Here is a 24,147-nt window from a genome sequence, read left to right as displayed (position 1 = left end):
ATAGTGAGTGATATCACCAGAGTGCTGGAAGCTATCAGGATCACACAATGGACATGATGAAAGGGCTATGATTCGTGTTGTACTGGGATGAGTACTCACTGACGGTTGTACTACGAGTGGGACAGGCGATGGCCTCGTGCTATTCTCACCCGACTGTTCATCCAGATGTTAATGCCGGTGTCCAGTATAACCCATCTAACTGCTTAATATCCTTTTAGGAAGGAAATCTATTATAGACAGCGGGTCTGGCCTACACATGATCCAGACCCAGAGCAGTGGGGTTGACTCTAAACTGCTCTCTGTAATATTCCAGCAAGGCACTCAGCTCAAGGGCAGCTCGGGGTGGGTATGCGATGCTGGCCAGCCAGAGACAGCAACATCACATGAGTGAATTAAACATAACATTGCTGGGAGCAGTGTCCTGGCCAATCATGTCGGTAGGCTTATGGGCAGGACTTTAAACTGACAGAGAGGATGCAGGGCCAGGGTTCAGGTGAAAGGAGCTTTCCAAAACCAAAGAGAAAATGGTGATGTAGCTGAAGACAAGCAGAAAGGAACAGGAAGAGACAGAGTTTAACTGAAACTGTACATCAGTGAATTGGACTGTGACAAGAAATTGTGGAAATAGTCAATCATAATGTTCTTTTTTGGACTGGATAAAGTCTCTGCAATAAGGTGGATGGACTGTGGCACAGAGATAAATGAGATTTAGTGGTGACAGGGTGAACAAAAGGTGGATCATGAATATTTTATTGGACACCTCCTTGAGGGGTGTCAGGGAGTGCAGGATGGGTAACCCTGACAGTAATGGGTAACAAAGGCATTACAGAGAAAGCATTTGGCCTCAGATGATGAAGCTGAATCAGCCTGAATGCCGATTCTGGGTAACACGTGTCAAAAACACAAGCAGGAGAGCAGTTTAGAGGCTGCCAAACAGCATTTCATTGCTCAACCCTGTTACACATTCCAATGTATTCCTGTGTAATGGAAAGGCACTGTGATAATTCTGGGAGACTTCAGTCTTTGTATTCTCTGGGACAGTCACATCGGCAAAAGTGATGTTCTCCGAACTCCTCTTTGAATGTTTCTGTCAGTGTTTCTTTGAATAACACATTGTGCAAATGGCCAGGGATGTGACTATCTCAGATCGACCGTTGGATGATGACGCTGAGTGAAGGAGTAATGTCACACTGAGATATCCCCTGGGAAATTGTAGTGTAGTGGAATTCAGCGAGATGATGGATTTTTAAAGTGACCATAAAGCACACGCTACAATCACAACCAAAGCCATTGACATGTGTTTGAGAGGAGAGCTGACCAAGGTAAACAGGGGAAACAGTGAAGTGTATGGCTGGTAATGGACAGTACAAAACATTTACAGTCATAGAGATGTACAGCACAGAAACGGGGCCTTCGATCTCATCACATTTGCCAGCACTTGGCCCAAATCCCTCTCAACCCATCCTGTTCGAATACCCATCCAGGTGCCTTTTAAATGCAGTAATTGTACCAGTCTCCACCACTTCATCTGGCAGGTCATTCGATACACGCAACACCCTCCACATCAAAACGTTGTCCCTTACGTTCCTTTTATATCTTTCCCCTCTCATCCTGAATCTAGACCCTCCAGTTCTGGACTACCCCACCCCAGGGAAAAGACATTGTCTGTTAAACCTAACCATGCCTCTCATGGCTTTATAAACCTCCATATGGGTTACCCCTCGGCCTCAGACATTCCAGGGTAAACAGGCCCAGCCCATTTAACCTCTCCCTTTTGCTCAAATCCTCCAATCCTGTCAGTGTCTTTGCAAATCTTTTCTGAACCCTTTCAATTTACACAGCATCATTCCAATAGGGAGGAGACAAGAATTGCACGCAATATGCCAAAACTGGCTTATCCAATGTCCTGTACAGCCACAACATTACCTCCCAACTCCTCTACACAATGCACTGATCAGTAAACACAAGCATACCAAACACCTTCTTCACTGTCCTATCGACCCACAATTCTCCTTTCAAGGAACAATGAACCTGCACTCCAAGGTCTCTTTGTTCAGAAACACTTCCTTGGACCTTAACATTAAGTGTATCAGTCCTGCGAAGAGTTGCTTTCCCAAAATGCAGCACCTCCCATTTATCTAAATGAAGCTCCATCTGACACTCCTCAGCCCATTGGCCCATCGGTTCACCATCCCGTTGTAATGTGATGTAACATTCTTCACTGTCCACTACACCTGCAATTTTGGTGTCATCTGCAAACTTACTAACTATACCTGCTATGTTCACATAAAATCATTTATATCATTAATGGAAAGTAGTGGACACAGCACCGATCCGTGTGGCACTCCACTGGTCACAGGTCTCCAGTCTGAAAAAACCACCCTCCATAACCACACTCTGTCTTCTACCTTCGTGCCAGTTCTGTATCCAAATGGCTGGTTTTCCCTGTATTCCAATATCCTTGCTCTCCAATCTCCCTTGTGGAAACATTTCGAACACCTTACTGAAGTCCATATCACTCACATCCACCGCTGTGCCCTCATCAATCCTTTTGGTACTTCTTCAAAAAAACTCAATATCTTGAAACATGATTTCCCACGTACAATTCAATGCTGACTATCCCCAATTAGACATTGCCTTTCTCAATACATGTAACTCCTCTCCCTCATGTATCCATCTTTCCACGTGCCCATGACTGACGTCAGGTGAACCAGTCTGTCGTTCCCTTGTCCTTACCACCCGTCTTAAACAGTGGCACCACGTTAGCCCAACCTGCAGTCTTCTGGCACCTCACCTGTGTCTATCGATGATACAAATATTTCAGCAAAGGGCACAGCAATCACTTCTCTAGGATCCCACAGAGATCAAGAGTATACCTGACAAGGTCCTGGGGATTTATCCATCTTTAACCATTTCAAGAGATCCAACACCTCCTCCTCTGTAATATGGACATTTTGCAAGATGACATCATCTACTCCCCAATGCTATTTCCCAAACCATCATTCTATTCTACATCTTCCACGTCCTTCTCGACAGGAAATACTTGTTCGCTATTTTCTCCATCTCCTGCAGCTCAACGTGTGGGCTGTCTTGATCTTTGAGGGCCCTATTGTCTCCCCAGTGACCCTTTGGCCTTTACGTTTTTCTAAAAGATCTTTGGATTCTCCTTAACCCTAATTATCAAAGCAATCTCATGTCCCCTTTTTGCCCTCCTGATTTCCCTCTAACCCTACACGACACTGCAATCTCCCCCTCCCTGAGTGATCACTAACCAACACTGCACCCAACCCCTCCCTGACTGATCCCGATCCAACACTGCAACCTCCCCCTCCCTGACTGATCCCTACCCAACACTGTAATCTCCCCCTCCCTGACTGATCCCTACCCAACACTGCAACCTACCCCTCCCTGACTGATCCCTACAAACACTGAAATATGCCTCTCCCTGACTGATCCCTCCCCAACACTGTAATCTCCCCCTCCCTGACTGACCCCAACCCAACACTGCAATCTCCCCCTCCCAGACTGATCACTACCCAAAATTGCAATCTCCCCCTCCCTGACTGACCCCCACCCAACAAAGTAATCTCCCCTTCCTGACCCATCTCTCCCAGATCAGGTCAGAGGGATGCAGGTATTAATAATTAATGCTGTCCTTTGTGTATTTGTATGTATTAGAATGTATGAACGTGGACAAATCTACTGACCAAATATATCCAACAACACTGCAAGAGGCGAGAGAAGAAATTGTGGGGTCCCTGAGTGATCTTTTTGCATCAACATTACCTACGGGTGAGGTCCCAGAATTTGGAGGGCAGCAAATGTTTTGCCCTTATTCGAGAAGGGCTGCAAAGGAAATCCTGGGAACTATAGAACAGTAAACCCAACATTCATGGTAAGTAAATTAGTTGAGAAGCTGCTCTGCATTTGGAAATTAAACATTTAATTGGGAGTAGTCAGCATAGCCTTGTGTGTAGGAGACTAGGCCTCACAAATTTGTCAGCGTTCTTTGATGAAGTGATCAGGAAGTTTGTCGAGGGCAGGCCTTTGATAGGGTTCCACATGGTACCTTGCTCTGGACGGTTAGATCGCATGGAATCCAGGGTCCATTAGCAAACTGAGTACACAATTGGCTTGATGGTAGGAAGCAGAGGGTAACAGTCAGACTGGAGGCCTGTGACTTGTGGTGTGCCTCAGCGGTCATAGAATCATAGAATCCCTCTTCTGTGGAAACAGGCCCTTCGGCCCAACAAGTCCACTGACCCACTGAAGATTATTCCACCCAAACCTATTCCCGTACCCTGTTACTCTACATTCACCCCTGACTAATGCAACTTACTTACACATCCATGAACACGATAGGCAATTGAGCATGGCCAATTTACCTGACCTGCACACCTTTGGACTGTGGGAGGAAACCGCAGCACCCAGAGTAAACCCACGCAGACATGGGAAGAACATACAAACTCAGTTGGGTTGGCATGGTGTCTCAGTGGTTGGCACTGCTGCCTCACAGCGCCAGGGACCCGGGTTTGACCCCAGCCTCGGGTGACTGTCTGTGTGGAGTTTGCACATTCTCCCTATGTCTGCGTGGGTTTCCTCTGGGTGCTCCGGTTTCCTCCCACAATCCAAAAATGTACAGGTCAGATGAATTGGCCGTACTAAGTTGTCCATCGTACTCGGTGCATTCGTCCAGGGTAAATATTGGAAAAGGAGAATGGCTCTAGGTGGGTTACTCTTCAGCAGGTCAGTGTGGACTTGTTGGGCCAAATGGCCTGTTTCCATACTGTCGGAAATCTAACCCGAACAGGATCTAACCCACACAGACCATCCTGTGAGGTTGGAATTGAACCCAGATTGACAGTGCTGTGAGGCATGAGTGCTAACCACTGATCCATGTGCCACTGAGCTGGTCAGTGCTAGGCCCATTGCTGTTTGTTATCTATATCAATGATTGGGATGAGGATGTTTAAGGCATGATTAGAAAGTTTGCAGATTACACTAAAATAGGTAAGGAAGGTTCTCAGCAATTGCAACAGAGCCTTGATCAGCTGGGGAATTGGGCTGAGAAACGGCAAATGGAGTTTAATACAGACAAGTGCGAGATCTAGCATTTTGGAAAGTCACATCAAGACAGGGGTTTCGTGGTGAATGGTAAGGCCTGAAGGAGTGTAGTGGGACAGAGGGAGCTTGGATTCCAGGAGCACGGCTCTCTGACTCAGGGAGACAGGGCAGTGAAGAAGGCTTTTGGCACACTGGGCCCTTCATCAGTCAGGGCATGGAATATCGAAGTTGGGAAGTTCTGTTGTAGTTGTGCAGGATGTTGGTGAGGCCGCACTTGGAGTATTGTGTTCAGCTTTACCCACCTTGCTATAGGAAGGATTTTATTAAACTGGAAAGAGTGCAGAAGAAACTTACAAGGATGTTGCCGGAACTCAACTAGACAGATATAGAGAGAGGTTGGACAAGTTAGGGCATTTTCTTTAGTGCGTAGGAGACTAAGGGGGTGTCCTTATAGAGGTGTATAAGATCATGGGAGGCATGGATAGGGTGAATGCACTCAGTCTTTATCCAAGGCTTGGGGAATCAAGGATGAAAGGGCATCAGTTTAAGGTGAAAGGGGAAGAGTAAAAGGGAACCTGAGGGACAATGCTTTTCCCCAGAGGGAGGTACACATACGGAATGAACCAGTAGTGCAAGTGGTCGAGGAGGATATATTTAAGAACATTTAAAATGCACTTGGACAAATACATGGAGAGGAACGTATTGGACGGATATGGGCCAAAAGCAGGGAAACCGGGTTAGTGTGGTTGGACCAGTTTGTGCCAAAGAGCCTGTCTCCATGCTGTAGAACTCTATGACTCTATGAAAATACCCAGGTGTCCCATAATACCGAAGCAGCCAAAGCAATAGGAACCTGAGCCGGTACAAATGTGAAACAGTCCTGCAGAATTTCACAGGAAGCCAGCCTGGCCTTGCAGTGAAGGGTTCCTGGCACAGGAGCTGTGGTGAGAAGCCCATAGAGAACTGGGGAGGGAAGCTGGATAGCTCACTCCATTGCCGATAGCCTGGAGGACCCCTGGCTGGGATAAGGCAGCTGGGATCCGGTCACCCCAGGGAAACCTACAGGGTGTGACAGAGCGAGGTCTCCGACACAATGAGCAGGACAGAACGGGGCAGGAAAATCGCACCCACATGGGACTACTCCAGTTACAATGGGAAAGAGCCCAATCCAGTGAAAGGAGGGTCTCTGGGGTTGGGGAGGCAGCCTCAGGTTACATTGACAATCTGGAAGGACAGTGTATGGAGCTCCAAGCAGCTGCATGGGTCCTGTACACCTGCAACATGGAGCAACACACATCAGGCCCTAGTAGGAGGTGCCAGGAGCACATACAATCCCCAGGGAAGTAGGGCTCCTCCCAGAATGGGATAATGTGTGCCTTTGGGGTTCTACCTCCCCAGGGAGATAATGACAGGCCCTACACTGACACTTCCACACCAGCTCACAGATGGGGACTCCCACTGCCTTGCTCCCAGGTAACTACACCTTTTGCCCCCAGCCCTGAGCCACAGCCGAACTCAGATTCCATGAATTATGTGGTTACCCAGTGTAAACCAGCTTATGGTCTCACTCCGTACACAACAGCCATTCCAGGAACCCAGCTGGTGGGCAGCACCAAAAAGATCCCGTCTCTGGCACAGATACTGACTGACAGTCTGTCATACACAGAGTGGACGCTGAGGAGCAAACCAAATGAATCGCCATGTGCCTTAGTCCAGCAGGCCATTTTGCCCACCCTGAGGGACAACAGCTAGGGAGGAGCATCCAAGATGAGATGAAGACAGCGATACTCACTGCTCAAGGGCAGGATAAGGCATATCCTGCAGAGGCACTACATAACTGCAGAACAACAACCAGTGGAATGCCCCTCCCCTCCCCCCGTCAGCTTCACCCGGAGACTCTTGGTCCAATTTGTCTGGACTTTTGGGGATATGACCTGCACGTCTCTTAGCGATGAGAAACTGGCCCGATCCTTTGTCTCCCATGCCTCAGAAAGGAGGACGGACACCTGGGATTCGACCCCTCAATCGCGCCCGTAATGAGGCTTGGGCCCTCTGCTAATTAATTGCTGAATACGAAATAGACTTTAGGGATTTCCACATTGTGTTACAGGAGCTCAGGGATCAGAAGCGATTGGTAGGGTTTCCCCGAGAATGGGTGCATAGTAGTAGGATACCAAGCACCCTGCCTGGACGAGTGGTCATTTTCGGACAGCGATATCTCAGGAAGCCCACCAGGGAGAATTCCTCTGAAACAAAATTAAAAACAGGCTGTGACCAGGAGGGAAGGGTCCTCCCCCAGCTTGTCCCACACATACCAGGCTCTCACAATAGACTAGTTATTAAACTCACAGGGAATTCCTTGTTCACGAACATTTATCACAAACTGACACTAATCATAATGAATGTAACAGGGATACAGTAATCAGAGTGGGGTCCTTCCCCATTAAAATAATCATGTTCCCAACTGACCCACAGGATAATGGGACAAAGGACAGGGAAATTTGAGGGAAAACACAGAACCCAGAAAAGTAATTAATAGACAAAAGAAAAGGGAACCACTTAATGATTTAGCAGCAGTATACGAGTCCACCCCCAGGGCAGGAGTGTTACCGGTCAGTACACTGACTTGGCTAATTTAGAGAATAAACTCATGATCCTGACCCAACAACTCTCTAATGAGCCTGAGAAAGACTGAATACAGAAAACCCAGAGGAGACCATGGGACAACTCGTGGAGAATCAGACTAACCATCACTTAGTGACCAAACTGGAGGGTCACGCCAACACGATTAACCAGATCACCCACGGCCCAATCAGAGATGACGCTGAGCAGTAAAACCACACCCTGTGCAGTAACGGGATGATGGAACAGCTGAGGGAGGAGCTCAGGCAGGCCAGCCAAGGGAAAGTCCCATCCCGGGTTACTGACAAACAGCATAAATATTTGTTCCAGGAGAACACCCACACCAACGTCTCTCACTATCAGTGACAGCAGCTCACCAAGGGCTGGGTTAATAACAGCTGTAAGGACACTCTCGGTGGGACACCTGGGCTTGGTATGAGGAATTCCACTTTACCCAAGTGACCAAAGTTAGGATGAAGTCCAAATTATCGGAGTTGAATAAAAACGGTATTTGGATGGGCTCCCATGATTACCTCCCCCTTACTGTGGAGATAGAGGGAACATTGCCAGGGACCATACTTAGGTAAATGGGTAGGACCAGGTCATACCCTGACATTCCCATTGCCTGTTATCCAAGAATTCGGCTCCTCTCACATCGGCTATGGTACGAACCGCACTCACCTTGATTTATCTCGCGATACCGGTTGTTAGGATTTCAGGCTGCAACAGATGGATACGATCATGGTGAATAATGCCTGGACACACCCTCAGGGACTGGAAGGTAGATGGAACTCCCCGGGTGATCACCTTAGTTTCATTCATTTGCAGTGTTTGAGTGTTCCTGGCTGGGCCAGTCTTGATTTACTGCCCATTGTTGCCATTACGAAAGATTGGCCATGTTAAATTGCCCATTGTGTCAAGGGATATTCGGGCAAGCTGGAATAGCCATAGGAAATGCAGGGTTTCAGGAATATCATTGGGGGAGTGGGTCTGAGTTGGATTCTCTTCAGAGGGTCATTGTGGATTCAATGGGCCGAACGTTCTGATTCTGTTCTGTCATGATTTTATGATATCACTTATCAGCTATAAGATTTTGGGTGTAGGTTTGCTCGGTGACAGGTTTGATATCCAGATGTTTCGTTACCTGGCTGGGTAGCATCATCAGTGGCGACCTCCAAGTGAAGCTATAAGACCATTGGTTTGGAAAACGTACACAATGGCTTTTGCACAGACAGCTGGCTCCTCTGACAACAAGCATAACCAGCTTTTAAAATTACGTTTGTAATTTATTGCATAAGCTTCTTTTCTTTCCATTCAAGTGGATGAGTTGGGGGAAATGTCAGAACCTCCTGGCTAAAACACAGATAGACAGCCAAGGTTTATTGGCCAAGGAAATCTCCCAAATCACAAAACCCGCACAACAGGCACAGCGCAAACACAGCATAATGTCCAACGCAACAGTTTTTCTGGACTGACGTATCTACCAAAGAAATGAGGGCCCATACAGGAAGGCACTGGGTCCTGCTACATAAAGAAACTAACAGCAACAAACCATCCAAATGAGTAGCAATGCTTCAAACTATTAACGGATTCTCCGAATTGGCCAGAACGATAGAAAGTTCCTGAAAACCATCCAGAAATGAACAAAAACAGCATCAGTTCAGACTGATTGCCTGAATCTCTGCAGATGTTCTGAGGAGAACAGCATGGCAAGAGACAGAGACCATCTAACCATCCAGAGAGAGAGAGGGCTAGAGAAAACCGTTTCGCAGACCCAGAAGCAGAACCAGAGAGAGAAAGAGGGAGCGAGAGACAGGCAAGCTGAAGCAAAACCCAGGGGCATGGGAGAGAGGGAATGTGAAAATCCATTGAGAGAGAGAGTTGGAACCAACTGCAATAACGAGTGTCACCCCTTCAGTTTGTCCATGTTTTAACTCCTCAGTCTTAGTCTGACTTCCCCTTCTCTCCCTCTCTCTGTCCACTCTCTCTCTGTCCTTCTGTCTGTCTCTCTCTCACACACAATCTTTCTTTCACTCTCTCCCTCTCCCTGTCTCTCTCTGCCCATCTTTTTCCCAACCCCCTTCTCCATCCCCACTCTCTGTATCTCTGTCTCTTTTACTCACCCTCCCTTTCTTTTTTTCGCTATTTCAGACCTGAAAGATCTCACCCAATTTGGTACCCCCTCAAAAATACTATGCCCTCCCAATTTTATCCCCGTTCCCAAATATCTTCCCTCCCAAATAATTACCTCACCAAATTAGCACCCCTCAAATATTTTGCTGCCCCCAGCATTGCTGTGAGCCCCACTCCCTGGGGCAGAGGGAAATGAGTGGAAAAGTGTGGAGCTGGAAAAGCACAGAAGCTCAGGCCAGAACCGTTGACTCGCCTGGCTGAACCGCTGTGCTTCCCCAGCTCCACACTTTGTAACTCTGACTTTCCAGCATCTGCAGTCCTCACTTTCTCACGCAGGTAAATGAATCTGGGTCGACTGACTGGCCTGTGGCTGTTTTAGTGCACAGCAAGATCACAGTCCCAGATTTATAGAAGGCTTGTATTACAGATGGAGTCCTTTCTGCCCATGACCCCCCTCCCCCATTAAATGATCCTGCTCCTGTTCAGGATCCTCAGGATTGTCCCCTGAATGGCCTCACTGACTATCCTTTCTGTGGAGACCTCATCTCCATGTTGTGGTTCTGTTCGCCGAGCTGGGAATTTGTGTTGCAGACGTTTTGTCCCCTGTCGAGATGACATCCTCAGTGCTTGGGAGCCTCCTATGTAGCCCTTTTGTGTAGGTTCCTCCGGTATTTATACAGGTTTGTCTCTACCGCTTCCGGTTGTCAGTTCCAGTTGTCCACTGCAGCGTCCGGTATATTGTGTCAAGGTCGAAGTGTTTGTTAAACACACCAACCTGAACCCAATATACCGACCATTGCAGTGGACAGCCGGAACTGACAACCGGAAGCGGCAGATACAAACCACTATAAATGCTGGAGGAACCAACACAAAAGGGCTACACAGGAGGCTCCCAAGCACTGAGGATGTCACCTAGACAGGGGACGAAACGTCTGCAACACAAATTCCCAGCTCGGCGAACAGAACCACAACAACGAGCACCCGAGCTACAAATCTTCTCACAAACTTTGAACACCTCTTCTCCATCTTGTCTCAGACTTTGCGTCTCATGCTGTCCCTCCCTCAATCTCTCTCTCTCTCTCACAGCAGCCCCTCCTTTCTCCACCAATCCTAAAACCCCATCAAACAGTCCCCCGTCTCTGGCTGTCCCACTCCCCCTTGTCTCCCAATCATTCCCTTCCCATGTAGACCCACAGCTCCTGGGCTGGAGGACATGGTGCAGAGGCTAACACTCCTTTTGACTGACTGCTGTCATGCACAGAAAGATCCCACTCTGCAACCATTCCCCATCCACACACACTGTCCTTCTCCCTCCATATGTGTCCTTCTTCCTCTCCATGTTTCTCACTGTCCATCTCTCTCTCTCCTCAATTTCTCCATCCCCACTCACTCCATGTCTCTCTTTCTCTTTTTGTCACCCTCCACTTCGCTTTTTCTTCATTTAAGACTCAATGAGAAAAGTACTTTTATGTCCCTTACATATACCCCCCCCCACACACAGTCGGGGTAACATTCGGGAGAGAACAGGAAAAGGTTGACCCTCCGCATTAACTGTGCAGCATCCAAGGACACAGAGACAAACTCTTCCCATGTCCCTTCCCCAGTCACTGGGACAGGGGTCTAGGGAGACAGAGGGAGAGAAACTACAAGAGAGAAAGAGAGATGGGTCGACAGACAGTGAGAGGGAGGGAGAGAATAAGAGAAAGACGGGCAGGCAGAGGGTGGGAGAGAAAGTGAGAAGAACTGAAAAGAGCAGGAGAGAGGCAGAGAGAGAAAGGGCGAGAGAAAGAGTAAAAGCCCAGGAAGAGAAATACAATGTCAGACAGATACAAGGGGGAAAAGGGAAGGCAAAGGCAGGGAGTGAATGTCACGTAGACAGCAAGAGAGAAATCCCAGGAAGAGATATAGGACAGAGAGAGAGAGAGGAATGTGCAACAGCAGCTAGAGCTGAGAGAGTGGAGTTGGGGGGTGTGCTGTGATGCAATGGGAATGATTTACAGAAAAGAAAGGCAAGATACCCCAGAGCTGAGAGAAAGATGCAGAGAGAGATGAGCAAGGTGTTGGTTTTGTGGAAGATTGAATGATTAAGCATTCCTGAAAAATATGATGGGGTGACAAAGGGGCAGAGTGTTGGAGGAAGGGAATCTGCAGGGAAATGTCAACAGGGCAGAGATATTAAGGATGTTGCGAGATAGGGATTGAAGGAAAACTGTGGGAGATACAGCTGGGAACACAGAAATATACGTGAGAGCTCTCATGGGAGTGGGAAGCAGTGAGATCGGTGGGATCAGACTGTGCAGCTGCCCCCTCTCTAGCATTTTGCGCCTTTGTCTCTCCTCAGTGTAGAGCTCGCATCTTGTGGTTAAATTCCCAGACAGCCTGAATCCCACAATGTGTGTGTGTGTGTGTTTGTGTGTGTGTGTGTGTGTGTGTGTGTGTGTGTGTGTGTGTGTGTGTGTGTGTGTGTGTGTGTATTGGAGTGTGCGCGTGCTCTCGTAAGATGATTCGTCATGGTAGAGTAATTTGATTCTCTGTCTCTATGTTGTCCTAATTTCAGCTCCCAAATCAAATGTTGAATCATCCACTATCCTATTGTATACAAGAGCAGGCTCGAGGGGCTGAATGGTCTCCTCCTGTTCCTATTTCGGATGGTCTTATGTCCTTAACACTACCTCCCAGCTCTTAGCCCACACACTGGAGGTTATGACTCCGCAAGGCCCTGATCTGTAGAGTGTTGCACTCTTCCGTGAGTCTCGGAGGGAACCAGCCTGATTTGGATTGGAGTTGCAGCCTCTCAGTGAGACGTGAAATCTCCTTGAGATTCCCCTCAGTCTCTCACTGTAAGGTGGAGCAGGATAGTCCCGGGGAAGCAAACAGCAGGCCAGGTCTGCCCTGTCCTCCAGCTGCACTTCAGAAGGCCACATGGGAGGGGCTTGTTTCCTTCAGCAGCTTCCCGTGCTCTCTATTCTGGGTTAGAGTGGGGGCCGAATAGCCTTGCTCCTGGCTCCTATAGAGGTGCAGGCTGGCTATGATTGGGTTACACAGGGCATGCCCCTGGAGGAAAGTCAGTTAGCTCAGTTGGCTGGACAGTTGGTTTATAATGCATAGTAAAACCAATAGCGTGTGTTCATTTCCCATAGCAGCTGGGGTTACCCTGAAGGACTCTCCTTCCCAACCTCTCCCCTCAGCTGGGGCATAGTGACCCTCTGATTAAAACACCACCAGACACCGCTCTGTAATGAGGAGCTGTCCCATGCTCTGGTAAGACTACGGTGACATTACATTGGTTTGTACCTGCAGTACTGTGTGCAGGACTAGTCACTGCATTGCCAGAGGGATGTTAGTGTGTGGGGAAGGTTTACTGGATGTATCCCCACTGGAATGAACAGCACTCTCTTTCGCCCAGTCAATTCACTCTTGCAGCCTTTGTGTCTTTGGAGACACGGGGACCATTTCACCTGAAACAGCAGCTGGATTTTATATTCATGAGCACCCAATAAGATTGGCTAGTTTACATGCACACACACACACGCACACACACACACTCCCTCAAACACACACAGACACACTCTCACACACACATACACACAGGCACACACTATATCTCTTACATACACACACGCACAGACATACGGTCCCTTAAATACACACACAGACACACTCTCTCTCACACACAAATGGACACACACTCTCTCACACACACAATGACACCCTCTCTCACACACACAGACGCTCTCTCTCACACACATAAACACACAGTTACACTCTCTCCCGCACACACATACACACGCAGACACACGCTCCCTCAAATATGCATAGACCACACTCTCACACACACACACACACGGACACCGACACTCTCTCTCACACACACTGACACACACAATCTCTCTCATAACAGACACACTCACTCTCACACACACATGCACACTATTTCTCACATAAGACACACTGCCATACACACACAGACACACAGTCACATATACACATAGACACACAAACACACACACGCATAGACACACAGACACATTCTCTCATGCACACAGACACACTCTCTCACACACATACACACAGACGCACTCTCTCACACATACACACTCTCACACACACCCTCACTCACACACATGCACACAGAGATACACACACCCTCAAACACACACACAGCCACACACTCTCACATGAACATGCACTTTCTCTCTCACGTACACATATACAGACACACAGAGATACACATGCATCCACTCTTTCACACACACAAACACGGGCAGTCTCGCTCTCTCTCTGTGTCTCTATCTTTCTCTCTCACATACACACACAGGGCTGGAAAGGCATGGTTGAGGTATTGATGAAGAAATGATTTCTCTGAGGACTGAACCCTGATCTCACATGATGACTGCTCCAGGGAGACAGACAGCAGCTACAGATGACTTGTTGGATCTTCTTGTGCACCATCTCTTGCATCGACAGCATTCGTCTGTTTGGGTGCCTGCTTTTCTAAAACGTCTCCAAGCAACAAGTAACAATAGATTGAGGAAAGGTTTCCCCCAAACCATGTTTCAGACACATGCTGCTGTTATTTTTGATTGATTGTTTAAAATGATCTGAATGTTCTGAAATGGGGAGTGGCTTCCATTTCAAATTACAACACCAGAGCGCCTCGGGGACCCTGAGGAAATGATCAGGGAATTGCATCTGTTCCTTTCTATACTCTGAACTCTGTACCACCAGATAGTGCTCCCTCACTACCTCATATAGTTCTCTCTCAGTACCTCAGAAAGTACTCCCGCAGTACCTCAGATAGTTCTCCCTCAGTACCTCAGATAGTGCTCCCTCAATACCTCAGAAAGTGCTCCGTCAATACCTCATATAGTTCTCCCTCAATACCTCAGATAGTGCTCTCTTAGTACCTCACATAGTGCTCCCTTAATACCTCAGATCGTTCTCCCTCAATACCTCACCAAGTGCTCCCTCAATACCTTAGATAGTGCTCCCCAGTACCTCAGAAAGTGCTTCCACAATGCCTCAGATAGTTCTCCCTCAATCCCTCAGAAAGTGCTCCCTCAATATCTCAGATAGTTTTCCCTCAATATCTCCGATAGTTCTCCCTCAATAGCTGAGATAGTGTTCCCTCAATACTTCAATGGTGCTCCCTCAGTACCTCACATAGTTCTCCCTCAGTACCTCAGTAAGTGCTCCCTCAATACCTCAGAAAGTGCTCCCTCAATACCTCAGATAGTTCTCCCTCAGCACCTCAGATAATGCACCCTCAATTCCTCAGTTGGTGGTCCCTCAATATCTAAGAAGGTGCTCCCACATTACCAATAAAAGTGCTCCCTCAAAACCTCAGAAAATGCTCCCTCAATACCTCAGAAAGTGCTCCCTCAATACCTCAGATAGTTCTCCCTCAGCACCTCAGAAAGTGTTTCCTCAATACCTCAGAAAGTGCTTCCTCAATACTTAAGAAAGTGCTCCCTCAGTACCGAAGAAAACATCACTTTGTTGTGTTTAACCCCAAAAGCCCCTTAGACAGTAGCTCCACAAAACATTCACATCCTCAACACTTCAGGGCTCAGCCCAGTTCCCCCCTCAGATTGCGTTCAAACCCCTTCAGACTGTAAGGACCCACATCCACCCCTGTCCAAGATTGGAGCCCAGGTCCCCAGAACATTAAATGTCTCTCTGGATTAATTTTAGAATTCCTACAGTGTAGAAGCAAGCCATTCCGTCCATTGGCTCCACACTGACTGTCTGAACAGCATCCCACCCAGACTCACATCCTCTACTCTATCCCTGTAATGCTGCATTTCCCATGGCATATTTGGGCAGTGGGAGGAAACTGGATCATCTGGAGGGAACCCGCACAGATACAGAGAGAATGTGTAAAATCCACACCGACAGTCACCGGGAGTTAGAATCAAACTACTGAGGCACCGTGCTGTCCTCTCTCCTTGGATGGCATCTCATCTAACCTTTTACTAAGCAACCTCCCATGTGAAACATTCTCATCTGTCTCCTTGGTCATCCCTTCAAAAGCTGTATCAAGTTGGACACATTATTTCCACAAACAAAGCCAAGCTGACCATCCCTAACGAATTCTTGCTTTTCCAAATGCATGTAAGTTGTCTCTCAGAATGCCCTCCAACAGCTTACCCACCACTGCCATCAGGCTCACAGCTCCATAGTTCAATGGCTGTTCCTTGCAGCCTTACTTCAATAATGGCCCATCATTAATCACCCTCCAGTCTTTACGCACCTCACCCGTTGCCACTGATCGGTCCATCTGACAAGGCCATCTCCATCCTTCTGTAATCTTCGGCTATCATCCTCAGTATTTATCACCCAACCAATCTTCATATCATTCATGAACCCAATGATTAACCATCCACCATTCAAATCTAAATCTTTTCTATCAACCACATCAGCAAGACACCAAGACATGAACAGACAGAGATTTCTAATTGGGCCATCACTGTCTGCTTCCTGCCACTCAGCATTCTGCGCCAAATTCCTTGGATCTTGTGTTTTTATGTTCACTATCAGTTTCCATTTTGTTTCCTGATAAAAGCCTTACTGACCTCCAAGCAGATGACAGGAAAGTATTGCCCTTGTTTACACACCTGGTCACCTCCTTAAAAAGTGCAATCCCATTGGTCAGACCCGAGCTCCCTTAACACAACCATTCTGACTGTTCTTCACGAACTCCAGTCTCTTTAAATGCCGATTACTTCAATCTCCCAAATTTGCTTCCAACAGACGTCCCACCCATGATATGAACCAGACTGGCCTGTAGCTGCCTGGTATATCACATGCTCCTTCTTGAATAGCAGTACCACATGGTCAGCCCGCCGACACCTCTCCTGTGGCCAGAGGGGATTTGAAAATGTTTGCGAGTGTACCTGTTACTTCCTCCATCATCTCATTCGGTAAACTGAGATACATTTCCACCGTCTTTGGAGACGTATTGGGTTTTAAGAAGGCCAGACCACTCAGAACCATCTCTCGGTATATATATGCTCATTCATTTAATTTTATCACAGAGCATCTTCACGATTTCATATTAACCCTGTCCCAATGAACATTGACAAAATGCATCCATTCATTGTAGCCTCTGGGTCCATGCACAAATTCTCACTGTGTTCCACAACCTACTCTTTCTCTCATTATCAATTCACCCTTAATGTCGCTGTAAAGTCCTTTCAGGTTTTTATTTCCTCTCTTCGCACTCCTCTCTCTCCCAGGCAATTAGCCTGCAATACGATTTGGAGGAGTGTGGGATGTCATTCTGGATGTGGAGTAGCATTTGGAAGCTCAGAAATAAGGAATACACGACTGTGCTAAGTGTGGGGCAGTGGGATTCATTTGGGATGAACTCACGGAAGCTGAGGAATAAACCTCAGGCCTGCAGCGGGCAGGTCAGTCAAACGAAACGAAAACTTGATCCGAGAAAAGAGGATGGTAACCAAATGAAGACGGTCTATTTTAACACAGTCTCTGGAATCCGGACGTGGGAATCATTGCTGAGCAGGGTATGTCGGAAGCAGAGGCAGAAATGTACTGAACAATTTCAGATATTCCTCTTAGACCACAAGACATGGGAGCAGAAATTAGGCCATTCAGCCCATCTGATAGTGTGGCACTCTCTCAGTACTGACTCTCTTACAATGCAGGTATCCCCCAGACTGATGCGCTGAAAGTGCAGCAGTCCCTCAGTCATGACCCTCTGACAGTGTGGCACTCCATCAGTACTGACTCTCTGACAGTGCAGCGCTCCCTCAGTCCTGATCTTCTGACAGTGCAACACTGCCCCCATACTGAGCCACTGACAGTGCTGCACTCCCTCAGAACTGACATGCTGACAGTGCAGCACTCCCTTGGTCCTGCACCCCTGACAGTGCAGCACTCCATCAGTACTGATTCTCTGACAGTGCCTCACACCCTCAGTACTATCCGTCTGAATGTGCAGCATACCCTCAGTACTAAACCTTTGACAGTGTAGCACTTCTCAGTACGATATTCTGACAATCCAGCAGGCCCTCAATACTGATTGACCACCTCAGTACTGACCCTCTGGCAGCATGGCGATCCCTTAGTACTGATCCTCTGCGAATGTGGCACTACCTCTGTACTGACCATCTGACAGTGCAGCACTCCCTCAGTACTGACCCTCAGACAGTGCAACATTCCCTCAATCGTGACCTTCTGACAGTGCAGCATGGCCTCATTCCTGATCCTCTGACATTGCAGTACATCCTCAGTACTGACCCTCTGACAGTGCAGCACTCCCTCAGTACTGACCCTCTGATAGTGCAGCACTCCCTCAGCACTGATCATTTGACAGTCCAGCAGTCCCTCAGAAGTGAGCCTCTGACGCCACAGCACTCCCTCAGTACTGACCCTCTGACAGTGCAGCACCCCCTCAGTACTGACCCTCTGACATTACAGTGCATCATCAGTACTGATCCTCTGACAGTGCAGCACTCCCTGAGTACTGACCCTCTGAGAGTGCTGCACTCGCTCAGCACTGATCATTTGACAGTCCATCAGTCCCTCAGAAGTGAGCCAATGATGCCATAGCATTCCTTCATTACTGACACTCTGACGGTGCAGCACTCCCTCCATGCTGACAATGTGGTAGTGCAGCACTCCCTTGGTCCTGCGCCCCAGACAGTACAACGGTCACTCTGGACTAACCCTCCGACAGTGCAGCACTCCCTCAGCACTGATTCTTTCACACTGTAGCACTCCCTCAGAAGTGAGCCTCTAACACCACAGCATTCCCTCAGTACTGACACTCTGACACTGCAGCACTCTCTTTGTATTGACATTTCTACAGTGCAGCACTCCCGCAATACTGACCCACTGACTCAGCAGCACTCTCTCTGTACTGACATTTCTACAGTGCAGAACTCCCTCACTACATACCCTCTGACAGTGCAGCACTCCCTCAAGTCTGACCCTTTGACAGTGCAGCACTCCCTCAACACTGATTCTTTGACAGAAAAGCACTTCCTCAGATGTGAGCCTCTGACGCCACAGCATTCCCTCAGTACTGACACTGACTCTGCAGCACTCTCTTTGTATTGACATTTCTACAGTGCAGCACTCCCACAGTACTGACCCTCTCACAGTGTGGTGTTCCCTCAGTACTAATCCCCTCACAGTGCGGTGTTCCCTCAGGACTAACCCCCTCACAGTGCGGTGCTCCTCAGTACTAACCCCCTCACAGTGCGGTGCTCCCTCAGTACTAACCCCCTCACAGTGCGGTTCTCCCTCAGTACTAACCCCCTCACAATGCGGTGCTCCCTCAGTAAAAACCCCCTCACAGTGCGGTGCTCCCTCAGTACTAACCCCCTCACAATGCGGTGCTCCCTCAGTAATAACTCCCTCAAAGTGTGGTGTTCCCTCAGTACTAACCCCCTCACAGTGCGGTGTTCCCTCAGTACTTACCCCCTCAGAGTGCGGTGCTCCCTCAGTACTAACCCCCTCACAGTGCGGTGCTCCCTCAGTACTAACCCCCTCACAGTGTGGTGCTCCCTCAGTACTAACCACCTCACAGTATGGTGCTCCCTCAGTACTAACCCCCTCACAGTGTGGTGTTCCCTCAGTACTTACCCCCTCAGAGTGCGGGGCTCCCTCAGTACTAACCCCCTCACAGTACGGTGCTCCCTCAGTACTAAACCCCTCACAGTGCGGTGCTCCCTCAGTACTAACCACCTCACAGTATGGTGCTCCCTCAGTACTAACCCCCTCACAATGCGGTGCTCCCTCAGTAATAACCCCCTCACAGTGTGGTGTTCCCTCAGTACTAACCCCCTCACAGTGCGGTGTTCCCTCAGTACTTACCCCCTCAGAGTGCGGTGCTCCCTCAGTACTAAACCCCTCACAGTGCGGTGTTCCCTCAGTACTTACCCCCTCAGAGTGCGGTGCTCCCTCAGTACTAAACCCCTCACAGTGCGGTGCTCCCTCAGTACTAACCCCCTCAGAGTGCGGTGCTCCCTCAGTACTAAACCCCTCACAGTGCGGTGTTCCCTCAGTACTTACCCCCTCAGAGTGCGGTGCTCCCTCAGTACTAAACCCCTCACAGTGCGGTGCTCCCTCAGTACTAACCACCTCACAGTGTGGTGCTCGCTCAGGACGAACCCCCTCACAGTGTGGTGCTCCCTCAGTACTAACCCCCTCACAATGTGGTGCTCCCTCAGTACTAACCCCCTCACAGTGCGGTGTTCCCCCATTACTAACCCACTCAATGTGCGGTGCTCCCTCAGTACTGGCTGTCAGACACACATCACGGCACTCCCACAGGACTAACCCTCTCACAGTGCAGCACTCTGACAGCATGCTGATCCCGTAGTACTGACCTTAAGAGAGTGAGCACTTCCTCACTACTGACCCTCTCACTGCACAGCACTCCCGTAGTACTGACCCTCAGAGAGTGCAGCCCTCCCTCAGTCCTGACCCTCTGACAGTGCAGCACTCCCTTAGTACTGACCCTCTGATGGTGCAGTGCTCTCTCATTTCAGATCCATTGATAATGTGGCTTGCCCTCTGGATGAACCTCTGACAGTGTGCTGTTCCCTCTGTACTGACTATCTGACAGTGCAGCAGCCCTCAGTCCTGACCCGCTGATAGTGCAGCACTCTCTCGGTACTGACCATCTGACAATGCAGCACACCCTCCGTACTGACCCGCTGACAATGTAGCACTCTCTCTGTACTGACCCTCTGAAATAGTACTCTCTCAAAACTGACACTCTGACTGTGTAGCACTCCCTCAGTCCTGAGCTTTTGATAGTGCGCGCTCCCTCAGTGCTGACAGTTTGACAGTGTCGTGCTCGCTCAGTACTGACCCTCTGATGGTGCAGTGCTCTCTGAGTACAGAGCATCTGACAATATGGCATTACCTTTGGACTGAACCTCTGACAGTCTGGTACTCCTTCAGTACTGACCGTTTGACAGTGTAGTACTCCTCAGAGATGGCCCTCTGGTAATGCAGCAGTCCCTCAGTACTGACCCTCTGACAGTACAGCACTCCTTCAGGACTGACCCTCTTACAGTGCGCACTCCCTCAGTGCTGACCCTCTGAAAGTGTGGTGCTCCCTCAGTACTGTTCCTACGACACTGCAGCACTCCCTCCGTGCCTACCCTCTGACAGTGCAGCACTCCCTCAGTAATGAACCTCTGACAGTGTGGCATTTTACGTATACTGACCATCTAACAGTGCTGCACTCCCTCAGTACTGACCCTCTGACAGTGTGGCATTGTACGTATACTGACCCTCTGACAGTGCAGCACTCCCTCAGTACTGACCCTCTGACAGTGCAGCACTCCCTCAGTACTGACCCTCTGACAGTGCAGCACTCCCTCAGTACTGACCCTCTGACAGTGTGGCATTGCACGTATACTGACCCTACCACAGTGTGGTGTATCTACATACTAACTTTCAGACAGTGCGGCGCATCCTCTGATCATTCAGTCCTCTCTCAGAACTCACCCTCTGACAGTGCACCGCCCCTTGGCCCTGCACCCCGACGTTGCTGCGATCCCCCAGGACTGACCCTCTGACAGTGCAGCACTCCCTCAGGACTGTCCCTCTTACAGTGCGCACTCCCTCAGTGCTGACCCTCTGACAGTGTGGTGCTCTCTCAGTACTGACCCTTTGACAGTATAATACATCTGACCCTCTCGTTATGCAGCGCTCCCTCAGTACTGACCCTCTGACAGTGCAGTGATCCCTCAGTACTGACACTGTGACAGTGAGGCAGTGCCCCCATACTGACCGTGTGACAGTGTGGTGCACTCTCAGTACTGACCATCCGACAGTGTGGTGCACCCTTAGTACTGACACTGTCACAGTGCAGCTATTTGACAGTGCAGCACTCCTTTAGTTGAGACATTCTTACAGTGTAGCGTTCCCTCTGTACTAACCCTCGGAGAATGCACCGTTCCCTCAGTACTAACCCTCTGAGAATGCACCGCTCCCTCAGTACTGACCCTCTGACTTTGCAGCACTCTCTCAGTACGAACCCTCTGACAGTGCTGCACTCCCGCAGAACTGACCATCTAACAGTGCAGCACTCCTTCAGTACTAACCCTCTGACACTGCAGCACTCCCGCAGTACTGACCCTCTGACAGTGTCACGCTCCCTCAGTACTGACCCTCTGGCAGTGCAGCACTCCCGCAGCACTGACCACCTGACAGTGCAGCATTCCCTCAGTACTGAACCTCTGACAGTGTGGCCCAATCTCAGGACAAAACCTCTGACAGTACAGCACTCCATCAGAACTGACACTCCCTCAGTATTGCATCACTGAGGGATGCATCACTCCCTCAGTATTGACACATTGACAGTGTAGTACTCCCTCAGTACTGTCCCATTGACAGTGTCGCATTCCCCCAGTACTGACCCTCTGCCTCGGTCCTGCTCATCTGACAGTCCAGCAGTGCCTCAGTACTGACCATCTGACAGTGTAGCACTCTCTCTGTACTGACCATCTGACAGTGTTGCATTCTCTCTGTACTGACCCTTTGACAGTGCAGCACTTTCTCAGTATTGTCCATCTGACCGTGCAGCATTCCCTTGGTACTGACCCTCTGATAGTGCAGCACTCCCTCAGTACTGACCCTCTGATGGTGCAGTGCTCTCTCAGTTCAGATCCACTGATAGTGTGGCTTGCCCTCTTGATGAACCTCTGGCAGTGTGCTGTTCCCTCCGTGCTGACTTTCTGACAGTGCAGCAGCCCTCAGTACTGACCCGCTGACAGTGCAGCACTCTCTCGGTACTGACCATCTGACAATGCAGCACTCCCTCAGTACTGACCCGCTGACAGTGCAGCACTCTCTCGGTACTGACACTCTGACAGTGCAGCACACTCTCTGTACTGACCCTCTGAAATCGTACTCACTCAGAACTGACACTCTAACTGTGTAGCATTCCCTCAGTACTGACCTTTTGAAAGTGCACGCTCCCACAGTGCTGACGCTCTGACAGTGGAGTGCTCGCTCAGTACTGACCCTCTGATGGGGCAGTGCTCTCTGAGTACAGAACATTGACAGTGTAGCATTACCTTCGGACTGAACCTCTGACAGTGTGGTGCTCCCTCAGTACTGACCCTTTGCCAGTGTAGTACTCCTCAGAGATGGCCCTCTGGTAACGTAGCAGTCCCTCATTACTGACGGTCCGACAGTGCGGTTATCTCTCAGTACTCACCCTCTGGCAATGCAGCAGTCTCTCAGTACAGACCCTCTGACAGGGCAGCACTCCTTCAGGACTGACCCTCTTACAGTGCGCACTCCCTCAGTGCTGACCCTCTGACAGTGTGGTGCTCCCGCAGTACTGACACTTTGAGAGTGTAATAATGCTCAGAGATGACTGCCTCGTTATGCAGCAGTCCCTCAGTACTGATCCTCTGACAGTGAACCACTCCCTCGGTACTGACCATCTGAGTATGCAGCATTCCCTCAGTACTGACCCTCTGACAGTACAGCACTCCCTCAGCACTGACCCTCTTTTTTTCTATTTCTTAGATTTTTGTGGAAATTTGGAGACATAGGGTTTGCAGATTCTGAGGAAGCATGAGAGAGACACACAAACCAAGGCCTGTCTGAAACTCTCTGGAATAGTCTATTCAAGGCAAAGAGTCACAGAGATGCACAGCTTGGAAACAGACCCTCCTGTCCAACTCGTCCGTACCAACCAGATATTCTCATCTCATTTCATTCCATTTGCAAGCACTTGGCTGATATCCCTCTAAACCCTTCCGATTCACATACTCATCCTGATGCCTTTGAAAAGTCGCAATTGTACCAGCCCCCATCACTTCATCTGGCAGCTACCTGCATGCCCTTGAATAAGTGCTCAAACAGTCATACAGTCGATACAAACTCTACTAAACACCAACCTACGAAATGATATCATTGTCATTTTGAACCGACCCTTAGCTTCTTCATTACGCTGATTGCAACAGAGGTAAAGAAACAGAGTTAGTGACCATCCACCGAGAGCCTGTTATAAAACTTATTTTCAAATGTGGCTTGCATGTGATTCCCACACCCTCTAATAGTTGCCTGGAAGGTGGGGGTGAGCTGGACTCTCCTGCTGCAGTCCTTGGGTGTCCCACAGTGATGTTAGGGAGGGAGCTCCAGGAGTTTGACCTGAACCATGTAAAGAGCTCTATTACCGGAGTGTCTTTTTAACGTTGGGAAGTTAATATAGACCAGGAGGACCCAAGAGATGCTGTCTTTTCAGAGAGAGAGGCCTGGTGGTTCACACACCTCAGGTGAGGGGCGAGGTTCAGTGGCTGGGGCCTTCATGGTCATTTCGGACATGAT

Source organism: Chiloscyllium punctatum, chromosome 28, assembly GCF_047496795.1.
Source record: "Chiloscyllium punctatum isolate Juve2018m chromosome 28, sChiPun1.3, whole genome shotgun sequence".
Classification (NCBI taxonomy): domain Eukaryota; kingdom Metazoa; phylum Chordata; class Chondrichthyes; order Orectolobiformes; family Hemiscylliidae; genus Chiloscyllium; species Chiloscyllium punctatum.
The sequence above is the reverse complement of the archived record's forward strand: the minus strand, read 5'-3'. Positions refer to the sequence as shown.